A 14,479-nucleotide genomic window follows, 5' to 3' on the forward strand; every position below is an offset into this window, starting at 1 on the left:
ACATTTTAAACAGCATTTGAAGACATTAGGTCTTCATCTTTCCTCTGTCCAGGCTTACCCTGGCAAAAAAATGTTCTCTTTCCATGACTAAGACAAAGAAGTTCCAAAAAAGCAGATGAGTGTAAAAGTAAAAATCAAAATGTACAATATTTCTTTGAGACAAGGACTTTGAAATGTAGTCAGAAAAGGACACAGTATTCAGAGTCTCCCTAGCAGCCTGCAGCTCTGTAACACAGAGCAAACATGCTAAGGAAGAAGGTTTTCCTCCATCTGTATTCCATAGAAGAGTGAAATATAGCTGTTTCCCCTGCAAGGAAGTGAGTACAGAATGCATTTCCTAATTTCTTTCATGGGCACAAAATTTGCATGTGATAAAGACTTGAGTCCCATGCCTGTGTCTGCTGTGTGAAATCTTACCAGTCTCAGCTTTGGCAGGACCAGAATATTCCAGTGTTAGCTGCAAGAAACTGGCCCAGGACTGCTCATCTGTATGCAGGAAAGTGAGCAAATCCAGAAGGTAGTGGGACTGATTGTTTCAAAAATTCTGTTCTTTAGAGACATTCCAAAACCAATCTGATCTAAGTTGGTCCTGCCTTGAGCAAGGGGTTGGACCAGATTACATCCAGAAATCCTTTCCAGTAGAAATTCTTGGAAGGGTCTATGATTCCACAGGGGCTTTTGGTGGGGAGGAGGACTGTAAGGGCCCATTCACACTGCCAACATGCAGTCCTGAGGTATGAGCAGAGAGAATCCCTCAGCAGGAGACCTACCTAGCCTGCCTTTTACATGTAACTCAGAAGATGCCCATTTGGATCAAGCAACTGTCCTTGTAAAGCCCATCCCACAACCAGAAAGAGACTGACCTTCTTTGGGAAGTATACTTTGCATATTTGGAATGAGATAAACACAGAAACCAGACTGGGATATGTGTAGGCTGGACTGTAACAGGCATCAGCAGATGGAAGGAGAAGCTGGGTGGATGGCATATGATGTGTGGGTAGGAGGGATGGTGATTGGTGGACCAGGCCTGTGCCCATGAGGCACAGTGGTGAAGATTGTGTTCCTAACATCAGCATATAGACAAGGCTAGATAATGTAGAGCTCAAGGATGAAACAGCTCTCTGTGGCTTATATCAGACCTCGCCCCTTTGCGAAGTGTTGATCTAGGAAAGTTAAACCTAGGGTGTGCAAGTACTAGCTTGAAAGTCTAGGAATACATGTAAAGACACCTCCACCTAAAGACAACACTGGGTTTTTTTCTACTTGTGTACCCATGCATTCATAATTCTGGTACACTTGTTGAAAGACCCTAAGCAGTCGAGGCTATCTTTCGCTGGTTGGCCTGAGAGAGGGTGACGGGGGCACAGCCAAACAGCTTCACCTGTATGCATGAATAAAAACTCCCAATGAACACAGTACCATCAGGCAGGTGTGTGAATAGTACACTGGCCAAGAAATCATGCTGTGATTAATGTGTCATCCTGACCATGACATCACTGGTTGCTAGGCAGATTTGAGTCTGCTGACACGCCTAACGTAGCTGCTATAGTGGCCAGGCCAAGACTTCCTCTCTACAGTCCTCCAGAGCTGTGTTTGTAATACCCCAGATGTGTTTCAAAGCATGGGCATTGCAGAGATATGAAGGTTGATCTCAAGGGCACCCACATGAATGTTGCCTCAATACACTTTAGATAAAGCCTAAATAAGTTGCTCAAAGCTATTTAACTGTCAGTAGCAAGACCAGGAATAGACTATTCTAAAACTAGGAACAATCTGACTCAAGCACATCAGTCACATTTTCTGATTTTCTTTTTGTGAAAATCCTTAGTATTATGTTGAACAAAGCTGGAAAAAAATGATGTAGTGCAAACATCCACACTAAGCATCCACAGCTTATTTCAGTAACTAAAAAAAAAAAAAAAAAAAAATCAAATATTATAAAATGCAACTCAGTTAATCACTTCAGTAAATGCTTGCTGAGCACTGCAGCCTCCCAGTTAACAGATGTGGATAATTAGAAAGAGGAAAAGTAACAGAGCATCCATACACGCTACATAATATGCTATTACAAGTCTTGAATGCAAACTAAAGAACAACACTGACCAAAATAGTAGAGGAAGAACAAAGCTAACAAAGGGAAGGAAAAAACCCAGTATTTTACAGGCTAAAGAACTCTGCTTTTCACAGAGTGAATCCCACAGGCACCTTCAGACAAGTGAAACCTGGCTCACATCCCATTTATGAATCTGACTAATTGCCTTCAGAAGGTTCCCAAATCCAGCCAAGCATGTGGAGAAGGTTTTACATTAGACGAGTCCAAGTATTTAAACTATTGCAACAGCTGCAAAGCAGGTTTGCAGGCAATCCTATGCTCATCCAAGTTCTATTTTGTTTCAAAATGCAGAAATAACACTATGAAGTACATTGAGGTGGCATTACCCCATTTAGCTTTAGGGGGCACATGTGTTCAGCGAGGTGTGGGGGCTCTGAGTGCACCAGGGCCACTTTAATGGCTCTGAGAAGCCTCATGTGGGGCCTCCACCTATACCCTCTGCCCATAGGCCCAGGAGCACTATCAAAGCCCTGGGTTGGGGTGTTACTCTCTGCCTGAGCTGTGCTGTAGTCCTGGCTCTTGGGTCAGCTTTGGATCCATGCTGTATGTAGCTTGTCTACTGGGTGGGCCCAGTCTGGTTCTGGCTCCACCTCGTGCTGTTTGTGGGTGGACCCTGGATGTGATGGGTTACTTTGCCTTGTTGGAGATCTCCAATAGACCCTGTTTTCAGCATGCTGCGCTGCCTGCTATGTTCAAAGCCTGTGGGATTGCACCCTTGCTGGTAACAGTGCCTGTGCTGTGATTACTCCCCACCCTCAGGTCATCCCTCCTTGCTGAGTAGTTCGGCTCCTGCTGCTGCCAGGACCCAGGGAGTTCAGGAAGCTCAGTCCATTGCAAAATTGTCTGGGCTGGAACTCTTACTGAAATGGAAATGAGGTCCGTGGGCTCCTCCATGCACTAGCAGGCAGCGTTTGTCCGAGAAGGAAGCACTATATTCTATTCCCTGGTTTTCCCAAGAGCCAATAGGCTGAAAATTGCTAGTGTAATATCTCATGTAGGTCTGTATTCAGTACAAGTGTAACAAGGGATGATGCGTTGTTTCTCAGTATGACTGCTCTGAGACGGGTATAACTCTTTTGAAAACTGAGGCGAAAGGTTTCCTTGATAGAAGTCTGCCTAACTGCCTAACAGTTTGCCTCTGTCTCTTCCCTTGCTCTCTGTTGGCTCTCTCTGGGTTCATATGCAAGCACAAATGTTGATATTGTGAAGCGTCTGGGACAGCACAAGGTAATGCAGAATCTTCTTTGTTTCAGATGCAGAAACCGATGTATCCAGGGACCAAGTGATTTGTTGGCATGACGCAGTTAAAAACTGGCTGCATCTCATAAGAGAACTTACTAAATCAGGAGAACTAGTAAGTTCCCAAACTATGCCATGTGAGCTACTTCCAGGAAGAGTACAGTTGTGGTTCTACCTACTTGCCTGCTTGCTTTCTTGCTCTTCTATGAGGGACACAGTGATACCTCCACCTAGGCAGGTATTTCCAAACACTGACAAGATGGGTACTGATGTGAGACAGAAGTAGCTACAGGCACAATTTTCTGGTCCACATGGGTTGGAGTTAGGACCAATACTTCCCCCATGTACCTTCACCCTTGAGTGAAACCCACTAAGACGGAGGAGAGATACTGTCCCCCATAATGTCTTGTGGAGGTTATTACCCAAAGGGGTATAGGGCTAGGGTATAGGGGTTATTTGATACAGGAGGAAAAGAATTTTGAGATCATGTGAAACTTATTATGGGATGTTTAAAGGGAAGGATCAAAGGTGAGGAAAGGCAGGGACCAAGATGGATTGGGGAGGAACAAGTGCAGCAAAATAGAGGGAAAAGTGGGTAAGAGATCAGTTGTGTGTAAACAGGTGGCTGCTCAGCATGCATGTCTGACTGAGCCATCACTGACTAAATCCTGTTCCTAGCCATTTTCTCAGTGGATGTGCTTAATTATGTGCGTGAATGATAACAAATTTCAAACTAGACACTGCTTCCATCTGTTGTGATCTGTGGGGTCAGCTGTGTTAATAGTCCTTTTGAGCATACATGCTCAGTCCTTGGCTGGACCGGGGGACATGGAGCTGCAGCAGGTTTGCCTCTGGCAGGCTGGGACAGCAGGAATCCCCCTGCATTCTGAGGCCTGCCAAAGTTAGCTACCTTCTAGCATCCTCCTCAGAAAAAGATAGGCAAACTAGATTTGGGGTGTGTGTGTAGGGTTTTTTTGGTTTGTGTGTATGGTTGTTCTTCTCCCAAGTCAAAGATAGTTGCTCTTGTCTTCTCATTTCTTTGAATAAAGCATTAGGAAAAAGTTAATGCTTCTAGGACAAGTTTACCAATTCTGCTCCTGATTACTCACCTTTTTTTTTTTTTTTTTTTTTGTGAGAAACATGTTCATAGTTAGCTTCTTCAGAAAGGAGTAACACCTGATCTAGATAATGAAATTCAGATTTCTGGTATAAAAACTTCAGAATAACTGCACCTGACTCTTGGTTTCCTTGTCAAAGGAGCCATCAGTTGACATGAATCTTTTATTGCATTTAGAGATAGATTACACTCCCCAAAGGTTCGGTGATTTAACTATATGAAAACTTAATGTAACTTAATGTTCAGTTTCAGAAGTGTTGCTCTACATTATATTTAATATGCAATCTACAAATAAGAATTGAATGTTAAAACAATAATTGGCAGCAGGTTAATGCAGAAAAGAGGGCTTCCAGAAAAACAAATGCTGTTCTAGTTCCCATGGCATCATCCCAATATTTGTTTTGTATTCCTGAGAGAAAAGAGGAAAGCAGAACAAATGTTAAACCTCCCACACAAAATTCTCAAAGTAATATTATTATTCGCCATAAGATTCCAGCCTTGCTGTCAGACTGCTTTTTCTGTCAAGTTTCCAAATCCTTTACTGAGAAAGGATAATAATTGTAATTATCCAAAGTTTAAGTCAGTGAGTTATTACTCAAATAGAATAGGTGCACACTCTGTCATTGAAAAATCTTGTACAGTCATTCATCTAATTTGCCCAGTATGATTACCACAGAGACACTCATATATATGCTTGTGTAAATGGGTTATTTGCCTACTCATCACCTTTATGGGGAAATTCCTGGTTTGTATCAGCAATCTCAGTATTTATTCATACAAATGATATCAATACTTATTTCTACAAAAAATATTAACTTGTGCAGATTCTTTGTTCTGCACCTTCCAATGAAGTTGTACAGCTTCTGATGTACTGCCATACCCTTTTTCTTACCAGTCCTGGTGTCTGCTTTGCATAGTTCCTGGGGCTGAGCAAGATCCTTCCTAGAATGCTCAGGAAACTAATTTGTGTTTGGTTGGGATTTTTTTAAGATTTTAGTTCAGCCATATTTATATGCCTTTGGGGAGAGGAAATGTTATCAAAGTTCCTTCTATCATATTTTATTTGTAAATATGTTCTCAAGGCTGCAGACCTTGATATTCCTAGAAATGAAATTTTAATTTGGCACCTAAGTGGTGGTACCACGGGTGCTTAAAAACTGAAATAAGACCATACAACTTATCTGGTAATGTCAGAAGGGATGTGCAGTTAAGTAATTCAAGAAACAGAAAGCAACAAAAGCAATACAATTAAGTTAATAGTTGGAAACACACCTTAGCTTCCATGTGCACAAATGACAGTTCTTCTGTTGTCATTTATTTAGATTCCATTAGAAATTCAAGCCTGGACTAAGTGGAAGAGGAGCAGGCAGGTCATATCAGATGAAATGCTTTACAGCAGATGTGTTAATTAGACAAAACAGCTGCTTAAGAAAAATCTACTACAAGGAAACTCTTTTAGACAGTCACAGTCTTTGGACCAATGTCCTTTAAAAACCTAACTTCGGCGCCAAACTTTAAGCACCGAAGTAGTGTCCTACACCCCTGAGGAACTCAAGAAAAGGACTATACTGAAGTACTTCAGATAAATGCTTTTCTGAATTAGATTCTGTCAAAGTTTTTGGAGTGTTCCCAAGTCATCAACACTTTCTACTTTAAAGCTGCTTGCCAACACTCTATAACCCACCCACAGATATTTATTTCACCAGATCTGGTTGTCTGTAATAGCACCCTATAGCCAGCTCTTTGCAATCTGAGGAAGATGAATCCACAGGCTCTGTCTGAATGGAGTATGTCAGCTGAAGGATAAACCAGTATACAGTAGTATCTTCATTAGTGCAGGTGATGTGTGAGTATTTGCCAAAGGAACATGAAGTTAGCTTTTAGGAGTATTTTATGTGTATTTACAGACTAGACAGAGTTTAAAGGCAAGCTTGTAAAAAAAAACCCCAACTTTATACCAATAAAATGAAGTTAGGATAATAATTGCTAGAACTGGAAACAGCCACAAAAAGTTAAGCGATAATACACCTTTTTAAGCAGCTAAATACTTGACCTCAGTTTCAAAGTCTGTTGTCTATTTCAAGCAGCTAGTAGAGTTGACAGGATAGTCTTACAGCCGTCAGATCCAGGGCCTGCTTTCTTAGACAAACTTTGTGCCCTAGACAGCTTTTTTCTTAGTGGGAAACATTAGCTGCGACATTTCTCCTCTTTAGGTATTCTTCTACTTATGGTAGGTCCCAGCAATTATATTTGTGCAGTAAGTGTGTTGAAAATACCAACCTTTAGAGTGAGTTTAATTAAAATGTTTAACAAAGTAATTTGATGACTTCCCAGTCCTCAAAAGAAAAGCAGTTCTTCCAGGGTTTTACTCTGAAAAAAAAATGTTTTGGAAGCAAAATCTCTTACTGGACAGCTCTAGAGACTACCACCACTAGAGGTTGTCAGTAAACACCCTACTCAGCTGCTCTTCCAGCAAAACTGAGAAAAGCCTAAGCACCTTCAAGTGGCCACCTCTTTTGGTAGCCCTGCTGAGAAAGACCAAGTATGGTGCAGGATAAATAAGCTCATAATGGCTCTTCTTTCCTCTTCATGATTCTCCTTTCTTAGTGACACTGATTGAAGAGCTGCTCTGTCTCTTGCATCATTTCCATGGACCAAGCCTGATCCCAAAGCCTTCTGAAATCAAAAGACAGACCTAAGCCTTGCAGTGACATTAAAGCTATTTCAGTCAGACTGAATAAGAGGTATTTGTTATTCCAGACAACATGGGTTGGCACTTCTCACCACCAATGAACTATTTTTAAAAAATATCCTACTCTTTGAAGTATGTAGGGAAATGGATTACTATTTATTGTACCCAGTAAGTCCCTAACAGTCTGAATTACACATAAAGGTAAGAGCTACAATAGCTAGTTTATTTCTATCTATCTAATTATAAGCTCAGTTTTATATTGAAACATAGCAAGCTCCTGTCTATATGTAATGTCAAGACATTAGAAAAAAATGGGATTCTGCAGTTTCATTGATAGCAGATGGTAAAAATCAGACAGGCCTGTAACTGAGTGGCCTAGGTTTGTGTTTTGCTCTGCCTTACGCACGGCCCCTAAGCTGTGGTGCTCACATCATGGTTTGACATGAGGCCCACACGTTTGCAGATGCTGAGCTCTGTACAAGCAAGAAATTGCCAGCCCACAGTCCCTCGAGCAGAATTTGCTGTGACAATCCTGAGCCAGAGTGAAAAGAGCAGCATGGTCATCCAGGCCCTTTTGAATGGGAGCACAGCAGTGTAGTTTTAGGATGAGGGCCTTCCCTGGGAGCAGAGCAATTTTTGACTGCTTTACACCTGGATTGCTAAGGAGGCTGAGTACCAGCTGTGTTGGGTTTGCGTGGCAAGGTTTTGGTAGCAGCAGCGGGGGGCAGAGCTACAGGGGTGGCTTCTGTGAGAAGCTGCTAGAAGCTTCCCCTGTGTCTGACAGAGCCAATGCCAGCCGGCTCCAACACGGACCCGCTGCTGGCCAAGGCCAAGCCAATCAGCGCCTCTGTGATAACATATTTAAGAAAGAAAAAAAACAGTTAGCGAGAGCTTTTGCAGCCAGAGAGAGACGTGAGAAGATGTAAGAAAACTCTGCAGACACCAAGGTCAGTGAAGAAGGAGGGGGAGGAGGTGCTCCAGGCGCCGGAACAGAGATCCCCCTGCAGCCTGTGGTGAAGGCCATGGTGAAGCAGGCTGTCCCCCTGCAGCCCATGGAGGAAGGATGAGGGGGTGTAGAGATTCCACCTGCAGCCTGTGGAGGACTCCACACCCAGAGCAGGTGGAGGCACCTGAAGGAGGCTGTGGCCCATGGGAAGCCCATGCTGGAGCAAGCTCCTGGCAGGACCTGTGGACCCGTGGAGAGAGGAGCCCACGCCAGGGCAGGTTTGCTGGCAGGACTTGTGACCCCGTGGGGGACCCATGCTGGAGCAGTCTGCTCCTGAAGGTCTGCAGCCCATGGGAGAGACTCACGTTGGAGAAGTTCATGAAGGACTGTCTTCCGTGGGAGGGACTCCATGCTGGAGCAGGGGAATGATGAGAGGAGTCCTCCCCCTGTGGATGAAGAAGCGGCAGAAACAAGTGTGATGAACTGACCGTAACCCCCATTCCCCGTCCCCCTGTGCTGCTGAGGGGGGGAAGGTTGAAGCCGGGAGTGAAGTTGGGCCCGGGAAGATGGGAGGGGTGGGGGGAGGTGTTTTAAGAGTTGATTTTATTTTCTCATTCCTCTTCTCTGTTTTGCTTAGTAATAAATTAGATGAATTCCCTCTCTAAGTTCGGTCTGTTTTGCTCGTGATGATAATTAGTGAGTGATCTCTGCCTGTCCTAAGCTTTTCATTATATTTTTTTCTCCCCTGTTTAGTGAATGAGGGGAGTGATAGAGCAGCTCTGGTGGGCACCTGGCCCCCAGCCAGGGTCAACCCACCACACCAGCCTAGCATTATCCCTAGAAAATTACCAACTGGAAGAAGTCAACTGCCCTATTTAGTGATTAATGCTTACCTCAGATGGATTAATTTGATCATTCTTTGTAGCAGCAAAAATCCTTAAAGACATTTCCATGACAGCTCTTTGCTGCTTCTTCCACAGAGTTCTACAAGTAGTGTACCAGCATAAATGAGGAGATAACAAACTGCTGCAAGAAATAAGAATGGTCAATTGGGGATGGAACCTTAAAGCATGCTTGCAATCAGTGAATATGCAGTATCATGCTGTTGCTTGAGATTATGTAAAATGGAATTCCAGAGCTAAATGCTGTACAAATATTTCTACAGTTCTAATGACTACAGCTTATTTCTCTACCATAATAAAAGAAATCTGAGGGAAAGGAAATTTGCTTGGAACACAGTGTGCTCCCCAGTCTAGTTTGTTGCATATTGCTGAGTACATTTTGATCTAGGTTCAAAAGAAAGATAGTGCAGAAGATGGCAATAGTCAAATAGAAAGCCAGAAAAAATCAAATGTCACTTTAAAAGGATGCAAAAAAAAAAACCCCAAACATGTTTTCCTACACGAATTTAGGAAATCTAGGAAATAATATAGAGTAACTGGAATGCTTAAGTGAGAATATTGGTAAATAGACATGTCAAGAATGAAGGAAAAAAATCAGTGGGAGGATGTAACATCATAACAAAGTATGCTGGAAAGGCTACTCAAGGAACCCATAAGAGAAGAAACAGCTCTTGACTTGATATTAAAAAGTATACATGATCTGATTCAAAAAGTTACCATCTAAGTTTCCATCTGTAACTGTGACACAGATTGTGACATGATTATGACATGAACCATGACATAACTGAGATAGCAGCTTGTTATTTGGCAGCATTTCACAAACAGCAGTTCTTTGCAAACAGCAGCTCTTCATGAAGGGCAGCCCTTTGTGAACTGCGGCTCTCCATGAATGCCAGCAAATAGAACCTCTTTGTGAACAGCAACTGTTCATGAATGGCAGCTCTTCAGTAGAAAAATTACTTAAGTCAGGAGGGCTTCAGAAGACTCCACTGGACCTTCAATCATTGTTCTAGTAAAGGATCATTATATATGGAATATAACTTCATCTGGCTTGAAGTTTAACAAAGAAATGCTTCTTTAATTAACTTCTTTAATGATCTTAATTATCTTCCATTTAAACTCAAAGATGATCCTTAGAGAATTCAATGTACCATCATTAAAATTTGTAGACAAAGCTATTTTTGTCTCAGACCCAGCAGTTTTGACATACCCAGGTGCCCCAAAGGGGGCCTACAGGAAAGATGGTCAGGGACTGTTTATCAGAGAGTGCAGTGATAGGACAAGGGGTAATGGGTTTAAGCTGAAGGAGGATTGATTTATGTTAGATATTAGGAAGAAATTCTTCACTGTGAGGGTGGTGAGGCACTGGAACAGCTTGCCCAGAGAAGCTGTGGATGCTCCCTCCCTGGAAGTGTTCAAGGCCAGGTTGGATGGGGCTTTGGGCAACCTGGTCTAGTGGAGGGTGTCCCTGCCCATGGCAGGGGGGTTGGAACTAGGTGATCTTTGAGGTCCCTGTCAACCCAAACCATTCTATGATTCTATGCCTGATTTAAAATGTATGCATCTACACCCTCATTATCATAAATTACATGACACTTTAGCAGATCACATCAACTTTATTCTCTTCAATTCTTACAAACTCATATGTAACGTAAATAAATTAAACAAACACAAATCTTCTGCTGATCTCTAGAAACTTGCTTTAAAATTGTCATATTGTTCTTAGTGTCTGGCCTTGGCTCTCCCTGGGTTCTCATCCCTTTCCAAACTGAAAATTATAAAGTGCAACACTGCACTTACAGTGAGCCATGAAAGTAGGATCATTTGAAAGGAATTGTGTATTTCCTCAGGTCCACAGTTTTAGACAGTTATTTAACCTTTAACATTTATTTTAGAAAAATCACTATCTTTGCATAATCTCCAGTGGATATACTGGGTAATAGAAGCCTTCCCTCTTCAGCCCCCTCCCCCCAGTTTTAAAAATCATGTCCTAGGATCTGGATCAGAAACAAATGCTTACAGCTGCTTGGAAAAACATTAGTCACAGAAATATCTCATAAAATAAGCAGTGCTCAGCTTGGCAAAGGGTCTACATTTTCTTTTTGCAAGCAAAAAAAAAAAATTTTGCTTCGCTATTTCAGGATTACTTAACTGTTATAAAATCCCACATTCCATGCACTTTTTATGTGTTATGCTGGAAGTCTTTGCCTTCACTAGGCTCAAAATTTCATCATCTATGCTTAAAATGACCTAGATCCCAGATGTTTTTCTAAACCCACCACCCAGTAGATGAGATGGTTAAACTACAGTACAAAATAACTTCTGCTGTAGCATGGAAAACTCATAGTTTTTCATCTTTGGATCAAATTCTGGAACAGCTTCTTTTTATTTGGCAAAACATTTTATATCTCTGAATCTCTCTGTAAGGCTAAGCACAGAAATTCTATGGTGTTACATTACATTACAGCTAACATTACATTTTGAAGAGGGATTTTCACAGCAGCAAAGTAAGTCTTGTTCGTTAGGGCTTTTGAAACTTTCAGTCAGCATTACCATTCTCACATGGCTTGCTAAAACTCAAGGATTCATGCTTGCCATCTAGTGGCTTTGATCAGAATTAGAAGCAATCTGTCAACAACAAAGTAAAACATTTTTTTTTTTTTTGTGCTAAAAGATGGGAGTTTTAATTTATAGTTATGTTTGAAAATCAAAAAATTGTTCCAGAATGGTACCTGGAAAAGAGGACTATTCCCTCCATATAACCATTAACTGACCACAGAAACAAAACACAGGATTAACATGCAGCGACTGAGTCTCCTGTGAAAAGAGCAGCCATGGTTACTGCATTTGAGCGTGTGATAGACTTGCACCAACTGGGGGAGAAGGTTACTCGGAGGACTCTTCATATCCAATGTGTCCTTCCTTATAGCAGTCCTGGAAATCCATAAGACAATCCGAGCGGAGCACAAACATTCTTTGTCTGCCTTCATTAAAATAAAATTGTCATCTGTTTGGGGGAAAAAAAAAAAAGCTAAAAAAATTCCATGGAGGCTGATATGACCATCTGTTTCTGTTCTGCAGAAACTGTGCATACTTCAGAGTAGATGGTCATTTAATGCAAGATAGAAACAGTTCAGTCTAGAACCTCCCAGGCACCCTCTTCCAGCTGAATGGCCTAATCCCTAGGTTGTAGTATGTTCTTTGTCTAGCTTCATTTATTTTGTACTCTTGGACATAAAGGAATGTGTCTTCAACAAAATGAGTGGAAAATACTTCCCTCCAAAACAAATACAACCTGTTTCAAGATGATTCTCTTCAAAGATACAGTTTCAAAGTCTGTAGAATTTAAAATTACTTTGAACTAAAATTCTCAAGAGAAAAAAAAAAATCCAAAATGTCCATTCTATGCAGAGAATGTAGGGCAGTAAAACAGGGAGAAATAAATCTCCCTCGTTGTGTGAGTTTTCTTTCTGCAATTACCACCTAAAATCACTCATCAGAAGTAGTTAACTAGGATTTTATTAAAAGATTAAACTATTGCCAGCCATAGCACAAGTCCATGTATTAGCAAAATTGCACATACTAAAAATGGTCTCTAAATACTGCTCAACTCTCAGAATACTAGCATGTCCTAGTTTGAGTAGAAATACTTAGAATATCTATGAAATGCTAAGAAAAAGGTAAACTATGTGGCTGGGGAAAATGACATCATCTCAAATAAAGGAATGAGGGGAGGAGGAGTAAACTGCAGCAACAGCTGGTCTTCAGTTTTTATAGCCTTGATACAATCGATGAGTCTACAGCAAGACCAAACAAGCAGTGCTCTGCTTTCGAAGCAGACGAAATGTACGTACCCTCAATGAAACATACACAAGAACTTGCAATTTGTGGAGCCTCTACAGTTCTTAAAAGAATCTCAAATCCAGACCAGAAGATAATTCCATGCTTTTGGAGTACCTCCATAGTAATGCAATATCTTGATGGATCATCAAGACAGGCACACATAATAATATACACCTGTATTGAATTTTAACTCATTTTAAGTCTCTAAATCTCTTTACTTTAGAGCCACAAATCCACTATGGACTAGAGTCTGTATAAAATTTTGCATTTCAGTAGTCTTCCTATACGTGGCTTTTATAGAAGTTTCTTGCATGTACCAGTATTTGCAAAACGATGATTGTGGGGAAAAAAAAAATAAGAGTACACAATTGCAAATGACTGAATTTGGTACAATCTTCTCCCACCCCCCATCCCTTTTTTTAGGTGGTGGATAGGGAATAATATTTAATAAGTTATTTTCAAAAGTAATATAATGAACAGATGCTTAGACAGGCTTAACAAAGAGACTCTCTTTACATACCTGTAGATGCCATAATAAAAATTTACTAGCACTTCACAAGTTCTGTGCAATTTTTTAATGCACGGTTTACAGCATTCATCAGTAAAAATAGCTCATGACAAAATCTTTCATCTCATGAATGTATAGTATAACATTGATTTAAAAGGATACAACCAAGGAAATAACAAAATGCACTATCATAAAAGTATTTCAATACCAACAGCTAGGAAGCATGCATTAACTGGATATCATCAACTTAAATCTCACTATTGTATCTTCATTTAAGAAAGATTAAACTTCTGATGTAGAAACTCCCCTAACACTTCATTCTTTCAGCTGACTGCAGATAAAATACTTGTAAATACAAAAGAAAGAGTTGACAGTTTTGTAACCACTATTATATAGGTTACGCATTTACCATATAAAAGTTGACTCTGTTCCTTTATGAACTGGATGCATACATTTTCTGGCTTTTGCACTACAAAATATTTTTCTCCACAGATGATTTGTAACTTTAATGTCATGTTTATAAAACAAAACAACCCCAAACATCATGCATTTTTAAAGAACCTTTCTTACGCGTTGTAGTTACTCTTCAGTGAAAAAACATGGTCTGATTTGGTTCACATCCTTGCAACAACACAAAAAAGTAGTATTACAAGATACAATTAAGTGATCTCTTGATTTTAAACTTTTGAATCTGATGTAATTGAAGTAACACTTGATATTAAATTTCAAGATAAAGAGGTGTCAGTATAAAAGGTCTGGGCCATCACCGAGGACTTCAGATTCTTCTCAGTTTCATGCTTGTTATTTCAGAAGCAATAATAACTAGTGCATTAATGGCAGAAGTATCAGATCCAAAGACAGAATTGCTACTGCTATTAAAAATATAAAAGAAATTGGAAGTATAAAAACTGGTACATGGATAGAAACTTGGTGATTAAGAAACAAGGAACAGAAGTCTGCCCACTTTTAATAACTGCAAAAGATGAAAAATGACTTATAGCAAGAATTTTTTACAATCCTCTTATTGGCATTTGAAATAAAGCTTTTGAAAAATATGCTGTAAAATTTCTTAATTGTTTATTAATGAATGTTCTGAAAAACTAGATTAGGCATTCCAGC

The sequence above is a fragment of the Grus americana genome, chromosome 2 (assembly GCF_028858705.1).
Source record: "Grus americana isolate bGruAme1 chromosome 2, bGruAme1.mat, whole genome shotgun sequence".
NCBI lineage: Eukaryota > Metazoa > Chordata > Aves > Gruiformes > Gruidae > Grus > Grus americana.